At 46.1% G+C, this 18,151-nt stretch overlaps 1 long non-coding RNA gene and 1 pseudogene across 1 annotated transcript; both read right to left on the bottom strand.

Moving 5' to 3' along the window:
• Window positions 1-3,268: 3,268 nt before the first annotated feature.
• On the bottom strand, window positions 3,269-18,142 carry LOC142456328 (uncharacterized). The gene is made up of 3 exons (XR_012786063.1): window positions 17,347-18,142; window positions 5,361-5,877; window positions 3,269-4,153 (listed from the first exon to the last, which is right to left on the bottom strand). It is a non-coding gene; the product is annotated as an uncharacterized LOC142456328 (long non-coding RNA).
• LOC142456966 (AP-2 complex subunit beta pseudogene) lies at window positions 9,627-12,700 on the bottom strand (annotated as a pseudogene).
• Window positions 18,143-18,151: the final 9 nt, after the last annotated feature.

The following is an 18,151-nucleotide window of genomic DNA, read 5'->3' as shown; positions in this document are numbered from 1 at the left end:
TAAGACAAGCTCCTCTTTTTGTGTTTTTGTTTTTGTAATCATTTTTATTGAGGGCTCATACAACTCTTATCGGAATCCATCCATCCATTGTGTCAAGCACATTTGTACATTTGTTGCCATCATCATTCTCAAAACATTTCCTTTCTACTTGTGCCCTTGGTATCAGCTCATTTCCCCTCCCTCCCCCACCATCCCTCCTTCAGGAAACCTTGATAATTTAGAAATTACTTTTTTCATGTTTTACACTGTCCAATATCTCCCTTCAGCCACTTTTCTGTAGCCTGTCCCCCCAAAGCTACTTTCTTTAACCTTCTTACATCCTCATTGTTTGCAGGTATTGCAAACCCTGACAAATACAGTTCACCTTTCCTCAATCCTTCTCCAACTTACTGCATACTCTCAAGCTGCGCTTTGCCCTCTTTCATCTTCTGGCACAGACGTAAAATTCACGTTCTTCTTCCTTCTTCAGCTTACCGAATCTTTTCCCCTAGCTGGCATTGGAACTTCACTTCTTGGCATCTATGATTTTTGCAGTTAACATAACTTTTAAACCTGCCCAATTGCGTATTGGGCAGAATAGTGGAGAACAGAGTGTAGGGGTTGGGAACAATGGGATGAATCGGCAAGACAGCAAAGTTGATGATGCTTTAAGATCTTGAACTAGTCTGTAGTTGCTACTGGTTTAATGACTGGCAGAATTGGTAAGTTGTATGGAGAGTGAGTGGGCCTTAATAGGCCCTCCTTCAGGGGTTTTGACATTATAGGTTTCAGGCTTTTAATTGTCAAAAGTGATAGGGGACTGAGGCACATTAGGAAATGTCAAGGTGTCATTTAACCTGATGTAAACAGGTTAGTGACGCAAAGTAACAGCATTTAAATGATATACCTCACCCGTGGGTTAACCAGAGCAGGTAGTAAAGGAGGGAATTGACAGGGAGGTACCAGGACACTAGAGCTATTTTGGGAGGAAGTGAAGGCAGGTAGCGTTGTAAGAGAAGTAATAGGTTGGGAGGCTGTGAGGCTTCTGTCAATTGTATAGATACTCCTGTTTTGAATTGAGTACGGGGATGGGCAATATGGAATGGGTAGAAGCTTGTGTGAGAACTGCACATTATACCAGTGATATGAAAGTGTTCGTGTAATGAGTGACTCTGATACTACACTTGTGACTGCTGGAATAGTGGCTGGTGCTAAAGAAGTGTGTCCTACATGTGTAAGTAATGTAGACTATGCAGAGAGGAAAGAAATGGGCTTACCAGAGATGACAGTAGTTACCCTGGGCATGAGGTGGGTGGTCTCCGTGGGCCTCAGACCCTGGACCCAGTTCTTGATTGCTGAGCCTACAAGCCCTGATGGTGAGGCATTTTGAGGAGGTTGCTCCAGAGACATTATCGAAGAGGTGATCCTTCCCACTTTCTGGCAGAAAAGGCAATCAGCATCCTAGAGTCCCCTTTTGATTGTATTCTAGGACAGGTTCTGGCGGAAATCAGGGTCCAAGTGGCTTACCCACTTGTGGTTGAGTGTTAACTGGTTCAGATATACCCATTGTGCTTTGAAGGGTAAAGGCCAGCAAATGTATAAGCTCTTTCCTCACCTTGGGAGCTGTGAGATAAGATGTGGATGAGGTAATGTAGTGCCACCTAGTGTTGAAAGAGTAAACCTGGTGAATTTATGAAAAGTCTTTGAGAGGCTATATGACAGTGGTTCTTAACCTGTGGGTCACGACCCCTTTGGGGATCAAACGACCCTTTCAAAGGGGCTGCCTGATTCATAACAGTAGAAAAATTACAGTGATGAAGTAGCAATGAAAATAATTTTATGCAAAAAAAAAAAAGAAAATAATTTTATGCTTGGGGGGGGTCACCACAACATGAGGAACTGTATTAAAGGGTTACGGCATTAAAAAGGTTGAGAACCACTGCTATATAAAAACTGTGCTGAATTTTCTCATGGGTTCTAGATATGAATTTCTATTGCTTCTCTGTAATGCCATATATTAGTTACATAATCTGTTGTCCATTTGAGAGGATTAAGAGCCAGGGGGTGGGGTGTAGCCTGTCAATCAGGTCACAGCTTAATGACCTTATTTGGAGGTGCTAAGGAGATAAATAGCTCACTGGAGGCAGGACATAGTATGACTCCCTGAAAGACATTCCACCTGAGAAGACATATGGAGCTAAACTAATGCCCTGAGATTGAGGAGCCATGTAGAGACCCCTGCCGGTGCTGAGATGCTTACACACCGCTGGATCCATAAGACTTTGCACCCACACTGGCCTGTGATATTTCTGTATTTGGCATCATTGCATGTGTTGTGTGAGTCTGAAGAGGAATTTATACACTGGAATCAGATATATGGCTAATATCGGACTTATGGACTTGATCTGGACTAGACTGGGACATTTTCTCAATATTCAATTACTCTTGCATGTAAAGCTCTTTCTTATTCACATATGAATCTCCCTGGATTTGTTTTTCTAGTCTACCCAGACAAACCATGCTGCTACCCAGACACTCTTTCTGTCTTTTTTGTTTAATCATTTTACTGGGGGCTCATACAATTCTTTTTTTTTTAACAATTTATTGGGGCTCATACAATTCTTATCACAGTTCATACATATACATACATCAATTGTATAAAGCACATCTGTACAGTCTTTGCCCTAATCATTTTTTTCTCCTCTTTTTTTTTTTACATTTTATTAGGGACTCATACAACTCTTATCACAATCCATACATATACATACATCAATTGTATAAAGCACATCCATACATTCCCTGCCCCAATCATTCTCAAGGCATTTGCTCTCCACTTAAGCCCCTTGCATCAGGTCCTCTTTTTTTTTCCCCTTCCCTCCCCTTTCCCCCCTCCCTCATGTGCCCCTGGTAATTTATACATCGTTATTTTGTCATATCTTGCCCTATCCGGAGTCTCCCTTCCCCCCTTCTCTGCTGTCCCTCTCCCAGGGAAGAGGTCACATGTGGATCCTTGTAATCAATTCCCCCCTTCCAACCCACTCACCCTCCACTCTCCCAGCATCGCCCCTCACACCCTTGGTCCTGAAGGTATCATCCACCCTGGATTCCCTGTACCTCCAGCCCTCATATGTACCAGGGTACAGCCTCTGTCCTATCCAGCCCTGCAAGCTAGAATTCGGATCATGGTAGTTGGGGGGAGGAAGCATCCAGGATCTGGGGGAAAGCTGTGTCCTTCATCGGTACTACCTCACACCCTAATTAACCCATCTCCTCTCCTAAACCCCTCTATGAGGGGATCTCCATTGGCCGACACTTGGGCCTTGGGTCTCCACTCTGCACTTCCCCCTTCATTTAATATGGTGTATATATATACATATACATATACACATATATACACACACTTATATCGTTGTTGTTTTTTTTGCATGATGCCTTATACCTGGTCCCTTGGCACCTCGTGATAGCACTGGCCGGTGTGCTTCTTCCATGTGGGCTTTTTTGCTTCTGAGCTAGATGGCCGCTTGTTCACCTTCAAGCCTTTAAGACCCCAGACACTATCTCTTTTGATAGCTGGGCACCATCAGCTTTCTTCACCACATTTGCTTATGCACCCATTTGTCTTCAGCGATCCTATCATGGAGGTGTGCAGTCAATGATATGATTTTTTGTTCTTTGATGCCTGGTAACTGATCCCTTCAGGACCACTCGATCACACAGGCTGGTGTGTTCTTCCATGTGGACTTTGTTGCTTCTGAGCTAGATGGCCGCTTGTTTATCTTCAAGCCTTTAAGACCCCAGTCACTATCTCTTTTGATAGCCGGGCACCATCAGCTTTCTTCACCACATTTACTTGTTCACCCACTTTGCTAGCTTCCAAAAAGAAAAAACCAATAGCCCACTTGAAAGGTGGGCAAAGTACTTGAACAGAAGTTTCACAGGCGCAGAAATCCGAATGGGCAACAAACATATGAGAAAATGTTCCCGATCTTTAGCCATAAGAGAAATGCAAATTAAAACAACAATGAGGTACCACCTGACACCCTCAAAGGTAGCCCAATTCAAAAAATCAGAAAGCAACAAGTGTTGGAGAGGCTGTGGGGAGACAGGAACTCTCATCCACTGCTGGTGGGACTGTAAGTACGTACAGCCACTATGGAAATCAATCTAGCGATACCTAAAACAGATGGAAATAGAGTTACCATATGACCCAGCAATCCCCCTACTGGGCATATACCCAGAAGAGGCAAGAAACAAACCAAGACCAGACATCTGTGCTCCAGTGTTCATTGCGGCACAGTTCAGAATTGCAAGGAGTTGGAAGCAACCCAAATTTCCATCAACTGACGATTGGATTAAAAAACTGTGGTATATACATACAATGGAGTACTAGGCATCACTAAAAAGCAGTGATGAACGTATGAGGCACATAGCGGCATGGGAAGAACTAGAGGAAATCATGCTAAGCGAGGTAAGTCAGGCACAAAAGGACAAGTACAACATGAGCCCGCTGAGGTAAGAATTAAAACATTTTTAAAAAAGCAAAAGTGGCATAGGGAAAAAAAACTACTGTATACAAACATTTTTTTCCCGCCATATATACAAACATTTTAGGGGTGAAGACGGTGTAGTATGGAAGAGACCAGACCAAAACCAGGGATGTACATAGTAGACAATGGTGGAGGAAGCGGGGAAAGGAAAACAAAAGGATGAATACAAGGAAGAAAAGGGTAGTGGGGTCATGGGGGCATTAATCCACCCAAGGGGAGGGTATTGTTTATATCTCATACAATTCTTATCACAGTCCATACATACATCCATTGTCAAGAACATATGTACATTGGTTGCCATCATCATTCTCAAAACATTTGCCTTCTACTTGAGCCTTAATATCTGCTGCTCATTTTCCCCCTCCCTCCCCACTTCTCCCCTACCTCATGCACCCTTCATCATTCATATATTACTATTTTGTCATATATTACACTGTCTGACATCTCCCCCTGCCCTCTTCTCTGCTGTCCCTCCCCCAGGGAGGAGGCTATATGTAGATTCCTGTAATCAGTTCCCCCTTTCTACCCCACAGTCTCTCCACCCTCCAGGCATCACTACTCTCATCACTGTTTCTGGAGGAGTCATCTGTCCTGGATTCCCTGTGTTTCCAGTTGCTCTCTGTACCAATGTACACCTTCTGTTCTAGCCAGTTTTGCAAGGTAGAATTGGGATCATGAGAGTGGGGAGGAGGAAGTATTTAAGAACTAGAGGAAATGTATATGTTTCATCATTGCTACCCTGCACCCTGCCTGGTTCATCTCCTCCCCCCAACCCCTCAGCAAGGGGTGTCCAGTTGGCTACCATTGGGCTTTGGGTCTCCACTCTGCACTCACCCACATTTTCAATGAATGATGTTTTGTTCCTTGATGCTTGATACCTCATCCCTTCGACAGCTCATGGTCACACAGGCTGGTGTGTTCTTCCATGTGGGCTTTGTTGCTTCTGAGCTATATGGCCGCTTGTTTATCTTCGAGCCTTTAAGACACCAGACACTATCTCTTTTGATAGCCTGGCACCACCAGCTTTCTTCACCACATTTGCTTATGCACACGTTTGGCTTCATTGATCATATCAGGGAGCTGGGCACCCACTGATATGGTTTTTAGCTCTTTGATATCTGATAACTGGTCCCTTCTGCACCTTGGGGTCAGACAGGCTGGTTTGCTTCTTCCATGTAGGCTTTGATGGTTCTCAGCTAGGTGGCCGCTTGTTTATCTTCAAGCTTTAGGAGCCAGAGTAGTTATATGAATAATATGAATATCTTTCCAGGTAAGATTATAAGACTGAGTGATATTTTAAACTTTCTGGCATAAATGTCTACGTCAGAGGCAAAAGTTTCCAGACATCTTCCTAGAAAAAAATAAACCATAAATTTGAGAAAAGAATATGCATTTTTACCAGCCCTTCTGCTCCCATGACTTCTCGGAGAGGAAGGAAGGAGGCAGGGTTTGAGGATGGACTCTGGATTCAAAGAAGCTGCTTCTGTGCAGGGAAGAGTTGAACAAAAACTGGTGAGAGGAAGGAATGATGCCAGCAGCAGGGGAGAGATGTCAGATTGCTCAGAAGATGGTGCTGATGGGAGGGCACTCTGACACAGAAGGAGTGAGGGGAGAAACTTGTGGTGTGGGGAGGGAGAAATGACTGCAGAAGTTGTATAGATAACAGGGTAGGGGGTATGGGATTACAGAATGTCAGAAGGTGGTGGAGGAGATGGAGGTGGAGGAGATGGGATTACAGAATGTCAGAAGGTGGTGGAGGAGAAGGTGGTGGAGGTGGGAGTGGGAGGGGTTTAGAACAAAGGAAGAAGACATTCTTGAGGAGGGGGTGAAACAGCACTAAAGGAAGAGGCTGACTGAGGCTTAACGTGATCTGAAAAACTAGAAGGGCAATTTTACCCTGGGCTTGCAGGAATTGAGGAGGAAGGCAATCCTGATAGAGATGGGGATGAGAGCGGAGACTATAGAATGCTTGCAAGTATGGTTGTTGAAAAAAAGAATTTGATTTGCAGTAATCATTAGAATTTTTAAGTCAGGAGTGCCATCTAGTGGACATTTCAAATTGTGAGGATTAATTTGTAGTCGCTAGATTTTCTATAATCAGTTGGATACCCAGCAGTTCCAGGTTGCATTCACAGTACATCCTATAATCAAAGGCTGAATGAGTGAAAAATTGAGCTCGTGAGAGGAGCCACTGGCTGAGAAGGACATCTGACTGCAGATGACCCTGGAGTGGGGAGCTTTGGATTTTACACTCACAGATCCTTTCGAATTGGAATGTCTCTAACCGCAGACATACAAGACTGCTGTGATGGGTCCGGGAAGAGGCCACCAGAGAATCAGTATTAGAGAGGCTAATGTCTCAACAGTCCTGGCCACAAATACCTCTCTAGAGTTTCAGCACCATTATGTTGGAACGGGAATAAAGGAAAAGCAGAGCCAGATAATAGATTTTAATTAACAGGTTTTAGTAGAGTTAACGAACTGCCAGGGTGTTTAGATTGGAATGAGAGTAAAGAGGGCAGGTTAAAGGAAGTTTGGAAGACAGTAGAGAGAGAATATCTGACAGGAAGAAGGGAGAGCTAGAGAGAGGAAGAGACTGAGGGACTTGCGGCCACAGGAGAAGGTGCAGAAAGTCAGAGAGAGAGAGAACAAAGGAATCCCATGTTAATAATCTTTGGGGGCAGAAATAAATCATTATGTCTAAAAGGAGTCTACTATTCCCCACATTGCCTGTGGCACCAGGGGAATGGTGAAGAGAGGGGGCAAGGTCTCTGTGAGACTATTTTGAGAAGACGAGGTGTCACAGTATGGAGCTACCTCATGGGGGTGGAGAAAGGGTTAGAGACGCTGGCTATGGCTGAGAGCTGCCCCTTCGCTCAGATGGACCTTATAATTTTCTAAAAGCATTCAGTAAAATAACTTGAGGGATTAAAATCAATGAGTAATTTAATCAATGAATTTTTTCAGATGATAAATTTTATTTGGGTCAGTAATGGAAAGGATGAGAGTGTTACCGGATATGTATAGTATATTGTAAGCCTGTCTGATTATGCAGAATCTAAACCATAATGAAACTAAACCAAGAAAATAATCATCAAATAATTATGAAAAGTAATTTGATTATTTCCAAGCTGTATAACAAGGAGTATCTTAAAAGGAAAACACATAAATTCTTTGTAAGACCTCCAAAGTGAAAAATGCTACCATGTAATTTACAAAATTTCCAGTGATATATGCACTCAACCTCACTGCAGATCTATAAAATCTAAGTATCCCATTGTGTTGGACAGCAGAAGGAAACACTGCTTAATCCTACACTGTCCTTTAAACCAAAGGAGGAGGAGAGGGAAGAGGAGAAGAGAGAAGACTGTCATGGAGATAAAGTGACACATGGCTGGGAAAATTGGGCTCCAATATCAGCACTGTGAGGAGGGTACAGGGCCAGGCAGTATTTCCTTCTACTGCATGCAGGCTCTCAAGGAGTCAGGACTGACTCCAAGGCACCTAACACCACCACACTGTCTTAACAATATTTGCTATATTGGAGCCCAGTGTTGCAACAGCCACTGCATCAATCGATCTCCTGAGGACTTCGCAAAGGAAATGTCTTTCCTTTCCATGGTCCTTTCAGTCAGCACAGCCTGTTTTCAGATTAAGAGCCTGCCGTCTGAGGACACTGACACCGATGACCATGCAAGAAACAGAGAAAAGTCGCATCCTGAAAATGTCCGAGACCCACAGCAGAAGGTGGCTGTGCTGGACGGGGGCAGGGACTGGGGCAATTTGTTTGCAGACTTGAATTGACTTGCTGAATACAACTTTGTAAAACAGGAAACTTTCACTTCCTGTTAACTACTTTCAGTTCTGGGCCATTAAACTCATTCCACAAAATGGGAGAGAACATGCTTTCTGACTCCAATCATACAATCATACTCTGTCATTGAGTCTATTCCAACTCACAGGGACTTTATATAGGGTTTTCTGGACTGTAGATCTTTATGGACAGGTAATGTAATAGTTCTCCTTAGAAACTGGAGTTTCGATGGCCAGTGCTCTAATCACAGTGCCACCAGGATTTCTGTATCCTCATTGTATTAAAAAACAGAATAAAAACCAACCAGGTGTTGTTTTAGTTTGTGTAGAGGTGATTCTGGCTCAGAGTAAAACTGCTTCTCTTGTGTTAAAAGAGAAGAGCAGGGCTTATTCATTTGATTCAGCAGGGACCCCATATCGACCGATGAAATAAAACTTAAAGTACAAAATGAAACTTTTTTTTTCAGGAACACTTCCTTACTTTACTTTTCCCTCTTTTCTGCTTTTGAAAGGAGTGGTTGGTTTCAAAATATCAAATGACACTCAAAAGCAGATGTAGACAACACCAATCATTGGCATAGCATGGAGAAGGCCACAAGTAAGGACCAGATAGCAGCAGCAGGTGACAAATGGGAAGCGATTGAAGCAGTGGTTATACAGGTTCACACGAAGCTCAAAATATGCGGCAGGTGATGCCCTACTGTTAGTACAGGTTACATCAGTCACTACTTTAGTGGGTACCCTCAGTGTGTTTGTGTTTAGATTCTGTACATCAAAGCAATTTCCTCCAGTGAAGAGCTCATGGCTTACACGAAACACAGGGTTGCTGGAGGGCACTGGACCCGTCCATTAGTTTCTTAAGATGCTGTCATAAATCTGATAGATGTACTGAGAGACTTCAGAAGCTCTGCACTTCAGTGACAATATATAATTGGGTTTCCTGACTGGATAAAAAGTTTGGCCAAAATCCATTTCCCATGAGCTTCAGCGATTGGTACAGTATGTTCTGCTCTTCCATATTTTGCTTGGCAACAATATAAACATTGCTGTTTTGCAATTTTCCGGAAACAGTGTTGGCATTTAAATGACATTTCTTCATCTGAAACTGAAGTTCATTTTCATTAGGAATATCCTTCCATGTTGCAAAGAAGATCTGGCATTCCAGTTTGCCATCTTCTACAAAAAGCATATTGAATGGAATGAGGTAGCTGAAGTAGAAAACATCTGTGTTAGTCTGGGTAGACTAGAGAAACAAATCCATGGACACACATATGGGTATAAGAAAGAGATTTATGTATGAGCAATTGGACATTGAGAAAACATCCCAGCCCAGTCAAGATCAAGTCCATAAGTCCAATATTAGCCCATATGTCCAAAACCAATCTATAAAGTCCTCTTCAGACTCACGAAACACATGCAATGGCACCGAATGTAGAAGATCACAGGCGAGTGGGTAGAAAGTCTTTGGATCCAGTGGCATTGGAAACATCTCAGTGCTGGGAGGTCTCTGCATGGCTTCTCCAGCACCTAGGGCTGCATCAGGGTGGGTCCATGTGTTGTGGCAGCTGCTTGTCTCCCAGGGTGTGAGCAGAGTCTCCCACCTCCAAGGAGGAAATAGTGGAATTCCCAGAATCCTTAGGGGAAGGCTATGCCCACACAGAAGCCTCATTGGTTATGACCTGATTGACAGGCTGGACTCCACCCCTACACGCTTAATCCTTAAATTGACTGTTATATAACTACCACAACATCCATATTATTTTTCACAACCACCTGCAGAAGTTCCATCTTCATGACTGGGTCTAAGGTGTTGAGAAGAAGGGAGATGTCAATGCTCTGGTTTGGCATCAGTGGTGTATAGATGGTCAGAGGTGTGCTGGGCATGGCACCAAAGTTATTCTTGTTTAACTGGATGGCAAAGTCTGTCATGTGCTGCAAACCTGTGTGGGTGAAGTTCATTTCCATATAGATGTCGCCTTGATGGTAAGTGAATGTTCCTGAAATCTCCAAGCCTTTAAACTTTGCTGCAGTCACATATTCTCCTGTTTCTGTGGAAAATTCAAAAAGGTCATTCAGCAGTAGTAGGTGGTCAGCAGTAGTAGGTGGAAGAGCAAATTTTGCAGGCACTGAAGATGGGATGCAGGACTGCCCAGCCAGACTATCTAGTTCCCCTGCCAAGAGATCCACTGCTCCCATTTGCATGGAAGACACCTGTGGCTCATTGACTGGGAGACTAAGATCAAGATTCAAAAGATCTCCTTGAGGAATCAAAAGGTTGCCTGAGTAAAGAAGCTGAGGTTGTTCCAAGTTGGTTGCAGTGATCGTGCCAACAGGGTTGTCACCAGAATCAGTGCTTCCATATTGAATGGGTGTTTGTTATGGATCCTAAGACTTCCTTCTACAAACGCATTGGGAAGCTGATGGTACACAGAGGCTACAGAGTCAGTGTGACAGATTAGTTCATCTAACAAGGTTGGCTCAATAAGGTCTGTTTCCTTGGAGATCAGTGGTTTCTCAGACAAGACTACTTCTTTGGCAGTGACGGAATCTGTTGACAGAAGGTACCAGTGAATGTAGCCCCAGTTGCAAAGTTCAGGGTTACCAGAGTCCTCGGTTGCCGAACTTTCTAGAATTCGTTGATTCCCTTTTCATGCACAGAAAACATCGTTCTAATACTATTTTCTCTTTTTACATGTCCAACACACACCAAACATACATCTTACCTAAACAAATCCACAGGTGTAGTGAAGTAAAAATCTATACATCTATGGAATTGTATGTTCTTGTCCCCTGAAAATGTATCAAGATGCTTTTCTCACATTAATAAATGGTCCATGAGATATTAATTTTAAAACTTTACTCTTTCCTGTAATTACAAGGCATTTGAATTACCAATGATATTGGAGGTTTTCAGAATTATAGGGAGAAAAAATCAGAAGCAAAGTTCCAAGTCACATCATATCACTTGGAGACTGGGAGACTGGTGACAAGAAGCAGAAAGTTAGTGGAAGTAGCACTGTGCCATGGATCAGAAATACCCACTGAACTCAGAGACGTGGTGACATGATGATTCGGGGTGGTAGTAACATAATCTGTTGTCAATTTGAGAGAATTAAGAGTGAGGGAGTGGAGTTTAGCCTGTCAAGCATGATGCAGTTTGATGACCACATTTTGGAGGCAGGAAACAGGCCACTCCCAGAGAGACATTCTTGTTGACAAGCCACATGGAGACTGACTGATGGAAGTCAAAGCCTCAGAGGTGAAGGAACCACGTGGAGAACCCTGCCAGCACTGAGATGCCTCCTCCACCACTGGATCCACAAGACTTTCCCCCCACCAGCCTGTGGTCTTCCTACATTCAGCATCATTGCATGTGTTGCGTGAGTCTGAAGAGAAATTTATAGACTGGTACTGGACATATGGGCTAATATCAGACACACGGATTTGGACTGGACTGGGCTGCTTTCTTAATGTAAAATTGCTCTTGTACATAAAGCTCTTTCTGTTACACATATAAGTGTCTCTGGATTTGTTTCTCTAGTCCACCTGGACTAACACATTTTGGTACAAAATGAGAAAGAATTAGGAAATTAGCTCTACTACTGTCTGCAACTCAATGGGACAGTTGGAACAAATTAAATCCATGTTGATAGAGGGAAGTGGAAGACTGTCGGCTGTTGATCAACTCTGTAAATGTACCATATTTAATTGAGATTTAGTTTGTTAAAAGGCATTTCCCATTGCCTCATTTGCATGTGAAAGTTGGACATTGAATAAGGAAGACCGAAAGAGAACCACTGCGTTTGAATTGTGGTGCTGGAGAAGGTCATGAAAATACCCTGGCCTAACAGTACAAACCAGTGTGTGTTGGAAGGAGTGAGGCCAGAGTGCTTCTGTGAGGCAAGGATGGCAAGACTTTGTCTTGCACACTCTGGACAGATTGTCAGGAGATAATTCCTGGAGAAGGGCATCGGGCTTGGTAAAGTACGGGGGCAGCAAAAAAGAGGAAGGCCTCAGAGAGATGTATTGATACGGTGGCTGCAACGATGAGCTTAGACATAGGAACAATTGTGAGGTTGGCGCAGGACAATGTAATGTTTCATTCTGTTGTGCATAGGGTTGCTATGGGCTGGAACCATCTTTTTTTTTGGGGGGGGCTGGAACCATCTTGATGGCACCTAACAATAAGGATAAACCAGCTCTACAGTAAATTCATTAGTAAATTCTATTGTAAATTGACACCTGTTAATTCTTGAAGATCTGGGCCTGTGAGAAAGTCTGTTCTAGGGGCTCTCCCTTACCCCACCCCTGCCAGTAGCATACTCTGGGGGGCTGTAGGAGTGGGGCCCCACCAGAATCATGCTTCTTGGGGGACCCCTGGCACCCCCCCCACTGGGAGCATGCTTGGGGGCGGCTGTAGAAGTTGGACACCACCAGAAGTATGATTCTGGGGTCTCCCTCTAGCACCTCCTGAAAAAAGCATGCTCAGCAGGGTGGGGTAGGAGTGGAACCCCACCAGAAACAAGCTCTGGGGAGCTCCCCCTGGCACCCCCATCAAAAGCAGTCTGTAGGGAGGTGTAGGAGTGGTATCCTGACAGAAGCATGTTTCTGAAGGGATACCCCCCTTCTCCCCCTCCCATCCCACCCCCACCCCACCAAGCAGGCTCTGAGGGTATGTAGGAGTGGCACCCAGGCAGAAGCGTGCTTCTGAGAGGGGCTCCTCCTGCCCCCAACCCCTACCAGAAGCAGGCTCTGGGGGGTGGTGGCAGGGGTACACCACCAAAGCATGCTTCTGGGGGGCTCTCCCTGGCAGCCCCTCATGAGAGATATGTCTCTGGTGGGCCATGTGGGAATGGGAACCCATCAGAAGCCTGCTTTTGTGGAGCTTCCCCTGGCACCTCCCCCAGAAACATAGTTGGGGCAGGTATAAGAGTCGGTCCCAGTCAGAAGCAGGCTCTGAAGAAGGTATAAATGGAACCGCACCAGGAGAATGCTTCTGAGGGCTCTCGTTGCCCCACACACACCAGAAACATCCTCTAGGGGGATTGTAGGAGTGGAATCCTGCCAGAAGCATGTATCTGGGGGGCTCCCCCCAGCACCCACCGCCAGAAGCAGGATCTGGAGAAGGGATGTTGGGGTGGGACCCTGCTAAAAGCCTGCTACTGAGGAGCCCCCCTAGGACCCCTCACCAGAAGCATGTTCTGGGGAGGGGGTGTAGGAGTAGGACCCCATCAGGATGCTTTTGTGGGGCTCCCCCTGAACCTGCCTGCAGAAGCATCCTACAGAGAGGGTTGTAGCAGTGGGACCCCAAGAGAAGCATGCTTCTGGAGAAACCCCCCTTGCATGCTTGGGGGGCTCCTTGAATCTCTCTCTTAAAGTATTCTCCCCCTTGCACTCCACCAGAAGCATTATGTGGGGGGGCTGAAAGAGTGGGGCCCTGCCAGAAGCATGCTTCTGGAGCTCCCCCTGACCCCCCCTACAAGAATTATGCTGTGGGGTGGGGGAGGGGTATAGGAGTGGGATCCCACTAGAACCATTCCTCTAGGGGGCTCACCCTAGCACCCCTCCTCAGCAGCAGCCTCCCTCCGGGGTTGTATAGGATAGGACCTGAGCCTGCTACAGAGGAGCACTCCCTGGAACCTCCCTCCCCTCCAGAAGCAGGCTTTGGGAAGGGGCGTGGGTGTAGGTGTGGGACTTTACCAGAAGCATACTTCTTGGGGATCCCCCTGCACTCCACACCAGAAGTAAACTCTTGAGGGGGGGAGTGGGAACCTGCCAGAAACGTGCTACCTAGCAGGCTCGGTGTGGGTATAGGAGAGGGACTCCACTAGAAGCATGCTCTGGGGGGTGGGGGGGTGTAGGTGTGAGACCCCTCCAGAAGCATACTTCTGGTGGGCTCCTCCTGGCACGCCCTGCAAAAAAGTAGGCCCCACTCCCACACTCTGGACGGAGGCATGCTTTTTGCTGGAGCTGGTGGGGAGCAACCCTACAGGAAACAAAGATTTCACCCGAGTTGCCTCCCCCAAATATATGCCAAACTTAGGTGCTTGCTACGTATGGTAAATGACTACACTTGGAGGCCAAGGAAAGTAGTAGGTCAGGGGTATTCTCCCTGGGGGTTATCAGCCATCCAGAGCAAGCAGACAACACTGTTTATCCCACAATAAGTAGGGCAGAGAGAAGTTCATCGGTGGGGCTTCAAGCTGAGTGCCCTGTTCCTTGGGAAGGTCTGAGACTAGGACCAACAATGGCCCTAACAGGGCCTTCCCTGAGCCACGGGGAGGTGAGTGCCCAGAGTAAAGGGCTCAGCACAAGGGCAGACTGGCCAGGATAAGCCGTGGACTCAGCCTGCGGAAGGGACCGGTGGATACCTTCTTAGCTGGAGCTTGGAACACTCATGGCCGGCAAAGTTGAGTTCAATGGCTCCGGTGAGGCACCCTCTCCTGGGGCCACACCCAATTCAGATAACTCTCTCCTGCCCTCTCCTCTTCCATCTCCATGTGGACCACCAAGTGGGGCTGAAGTGAGCATACTACCATGAAATATGTCTGACTCCTTCACTTTACTCTCTCTTCTATCTCTCATGACCTCAATGACTTTACTACAGTAATGTTTACTTATTATCTCTGTACAATTGGGCCTACCAGACCTGCGATGATTCGTTAGGGGCTGGCTATCCTGACACAACTTCGAAGCATGCTTCTGGCAGAGTCCCACTCCTAGACCCACACCCAAACCCACCCCACAGAGGCATGGCTTTCGACAGGATGCCAGAGGGAGTCTCCCAGAAGCATACTGCTGGTGTACACTCCTACACCCCCACACCAGATGCAAACTTCCGGAGTGGGGACTGCCAGGGGGAGCCCCTCAGAAGCATGCTCCTGGTGGGATCCCATTCCTATACCACCACCACCCCAGATGCATGTATCTGGAGGGGTGCTGGCAGGGGAAGCCCCCAGCAGCCTGTTTCTGGCGGGGTCTCACTCTTACACCCACCCCAGAGGCATGCTTCTGGTGGAGGCTGCCAGGGTAGCTCCACATAAGCTTTCTTTTGGCAGGGTACCAGTCCTATACCCCCCTCCTCAAAGGAATGCTTCTGGTGGGGTCCCAACTCCTATATCGCCCCCAGTGGCTTGCTTCGGGATTGTGGGGCCTCCCAGAGGAGCCCTCCACTAGCAATCTTCTGGCAGGGTCCCTCTCTTCCATGTCCCCTAGCCATGCTTTTGGCAGGTGGTTGCCTGGGAGACACCCTCAAAAGCATGCTTCGCACGGTGCCCTACTCCTTCACCCCCGAGAGGCATGATTCTAGTGAAAGCTGCAAATGGGAGACCCCCAGAGCATGCTCCTTGCGGGTCCCATTCCTACACCAACAGTGGGAGCCATCAGAAATAGACTTCTGGTGGGGTCCCACTCTTGCACTATTCCCCAGAGGTATGCTTCAAGAGGCTTCTGACAGGGTCCCAGTCTACAAAATCCCAGAGGATGCTTTGGCAGGAGGCAGCTAGGAGGAGCTCCCCAGAAACAGGCTCTTGGCAGCATCCCACTCTTATATGCCCCCAGAAGCATGTTTGGGGAGGGACCAGGGGGAGCTTCCCAGAAGCATGCTTCTGGCTGCAGTCTGACATTAGCCCCTCTCCCCTCTAGGCATGCTCTGGCAAGGGTATTCCAGAGGGTGTGTCCAAGAAGCATGATTTTGCATGCTCCCACTCCTACCTACCCCCACCCAGTGGCATGCTTCTGCTATAACCAACCCAAAAAGCAAGCTTCTGTTGGGGGGCTGCCAGTGGGTGTTCCCAAGATGCATGCTTCTAGCCCTCAAGCCCACCCAACTAGACTTCAAGGCTTCCAACTGGCTCTCAGGCCTCAAACTAATCCTCAAAGCCCCAAACTAGCCCTGAAACCCTCAAGCTAGCCCACAAGCCCTTGAGTGGCTGGTAGACCAGAACCACTGGCCTTCCTGGTCATCAGGGTGTAGCCATTGCCCCACCAAGTTGCCTTCCTTCGTCATTAGGGAGATGTTTGTAAATCACACACATAGAGTGGCTACAATAAAAAGACAATGGAAGTGTTTGAGAGGAAGTGGAGAAATTGGCACCCTTATTCAGTGCAGATGGAAATACAAGATGCTGCAGCCACTTTGGAAAACAACTTGGCAGTTCCTCAAATAGCTAAGTATACTGCTAACATATAGCCAAGCAAGTCCACTCCAAGGTATACAAAGGGGTTAAAAAAACTCAAAGGAAAAAACCCATTATTCATTATTTTTTAATTCCATTGATTCATTTTTTGAAGTCCCCTCTTATAATCAAAACTAAAACCCTGATAGCAACCCTATATGCAACTGGTGAATGGAAAAACAAACTAGTATATCCATACAATGGAATGTTATTCAGCAATGAAAATGATTTATGCTACAACTTGGATGAACCTTGAAATTATTATCCTCAGTGAGATTAAATCATTAAGTAGAAGATAACAGTCACAAAAGTCACCCCATCTGATTCCATTTAAGTGTAATGCCCAGAATAGGGAATTCTAAAAAGAGAGTAAATGAGGGGCTGGCAGACACTGGGGGAGGGGAGATGAAGCATGATCACTTGCTAATGAATATAGCTTTCCTCTGGATTGATGAAAATGATCTAAATTGATAGTGGTGATGCACAACTTTGTAAATATAGTGAAAACCCATTTAATTGTACAGTGCAGTTAGGTGAGTGTGATGTGTGACATCTTACTAAACTTGTTTTTTTAAAACCGAAGAAAAAGCAGTAAACACAGAAAGTAGGAACAATGTTATTACATTGTGGGGATTGCAATTAATGCCACGAATCACAGAGTTTATGAGCTGTTGAACAAAAAAATCACTTTGCTCTGTAAACTTTCACCCAAATCACAAAAAGCTTTTTAAAAACAAGAAAATTCACACAAAGAATACAAGTGGAATGTGAATAGTTATACTCAACACTCATCTACCTTGATGTAATTTATTGGATAAAATGTAACCTACCTAATACAAATTCCATGAAAAAGGTAAATTGTTTCTTGTCTAGCCGACAAAAGGCTATTAACTCTGTAAGAGGATGAACTGGTCGGGAACTTGGCTGAAACCTGAGTCTCGGTTATCTGTCAGCAGCTCTGAAACCTAATCCCTAAAAAATAAAAACGAAGTGAGTAAGGGCGAGTAACACTATTTGTGGTTGTCTCAGACACACTTTTGGAACATTCAAATACACAGATCATTTGAGTCCTAACGCGGCAGTACTTTTTAAGTTCTCATCTTCCCACTTAGCCTTCAACGCCAACACTGAAGCCAAGTACTAACTTTTCCCGACCCAACCACAGCCAAAGGGTTAAGAATCCGTCTCCTCCTCCAAGCCAAACGGTACAACCAGGTTGACAACCAACGCAATTAGGAGTTCCGAGTGAGACACACCCCCAACTGTCGCTTATACCTGGTATGCCACACAATGACGCCGGGGCTCCAGAAGAGGTGGGCGGGAATGCGGGAATGCGGGAATGCGGGAATGCGGGCCTGGGCCATGGAACAAAGGGTCTGGTAGCGGCCTCGGTGCAGGAAGGAGTCTAAGGAGAGTGAGAGGAGACTGAGCCGGCCAGAGGTGCCCCGGGCGCCCTGTGGGCCGAGAGCCAGGGAAAGGGCCCCCGGGTCGGCGACGCCAGGCGGCGCTCACAAAACACCGTTAGAAGCGGACCAGCTGCGGCTTTCCGAGGTGAAAACCAGAATGGACCGAATCACCTTCGCGGGGCGTGCCTCTCTCGAAACCAGCATCTGGCCCACAGTAGCTCCAACCTCC

The sequence above is a fragment of the Tenrec ecaudatus genome, chromosome 9 (genome assembly GCF_050624435.1).
Source record: "Tenrec ecaudatus isolate mTenEca1 chromosome 9, mTenEca1.hap1, whole genome shotgun sequence".
NCBI classification, from domain to species: domain Eukaryota; kingdom Metazoa; phylum Chordata; class Mammalia; order Afrosoricida; family Tenrecidae; genus Tenrec; species Tenrec ecaudatus.
The sequence above is the reverse complement of the archived record's forward strand: the minus strand, read 5'-3'. Positions and strand labels throughout refer to the sequence as shown.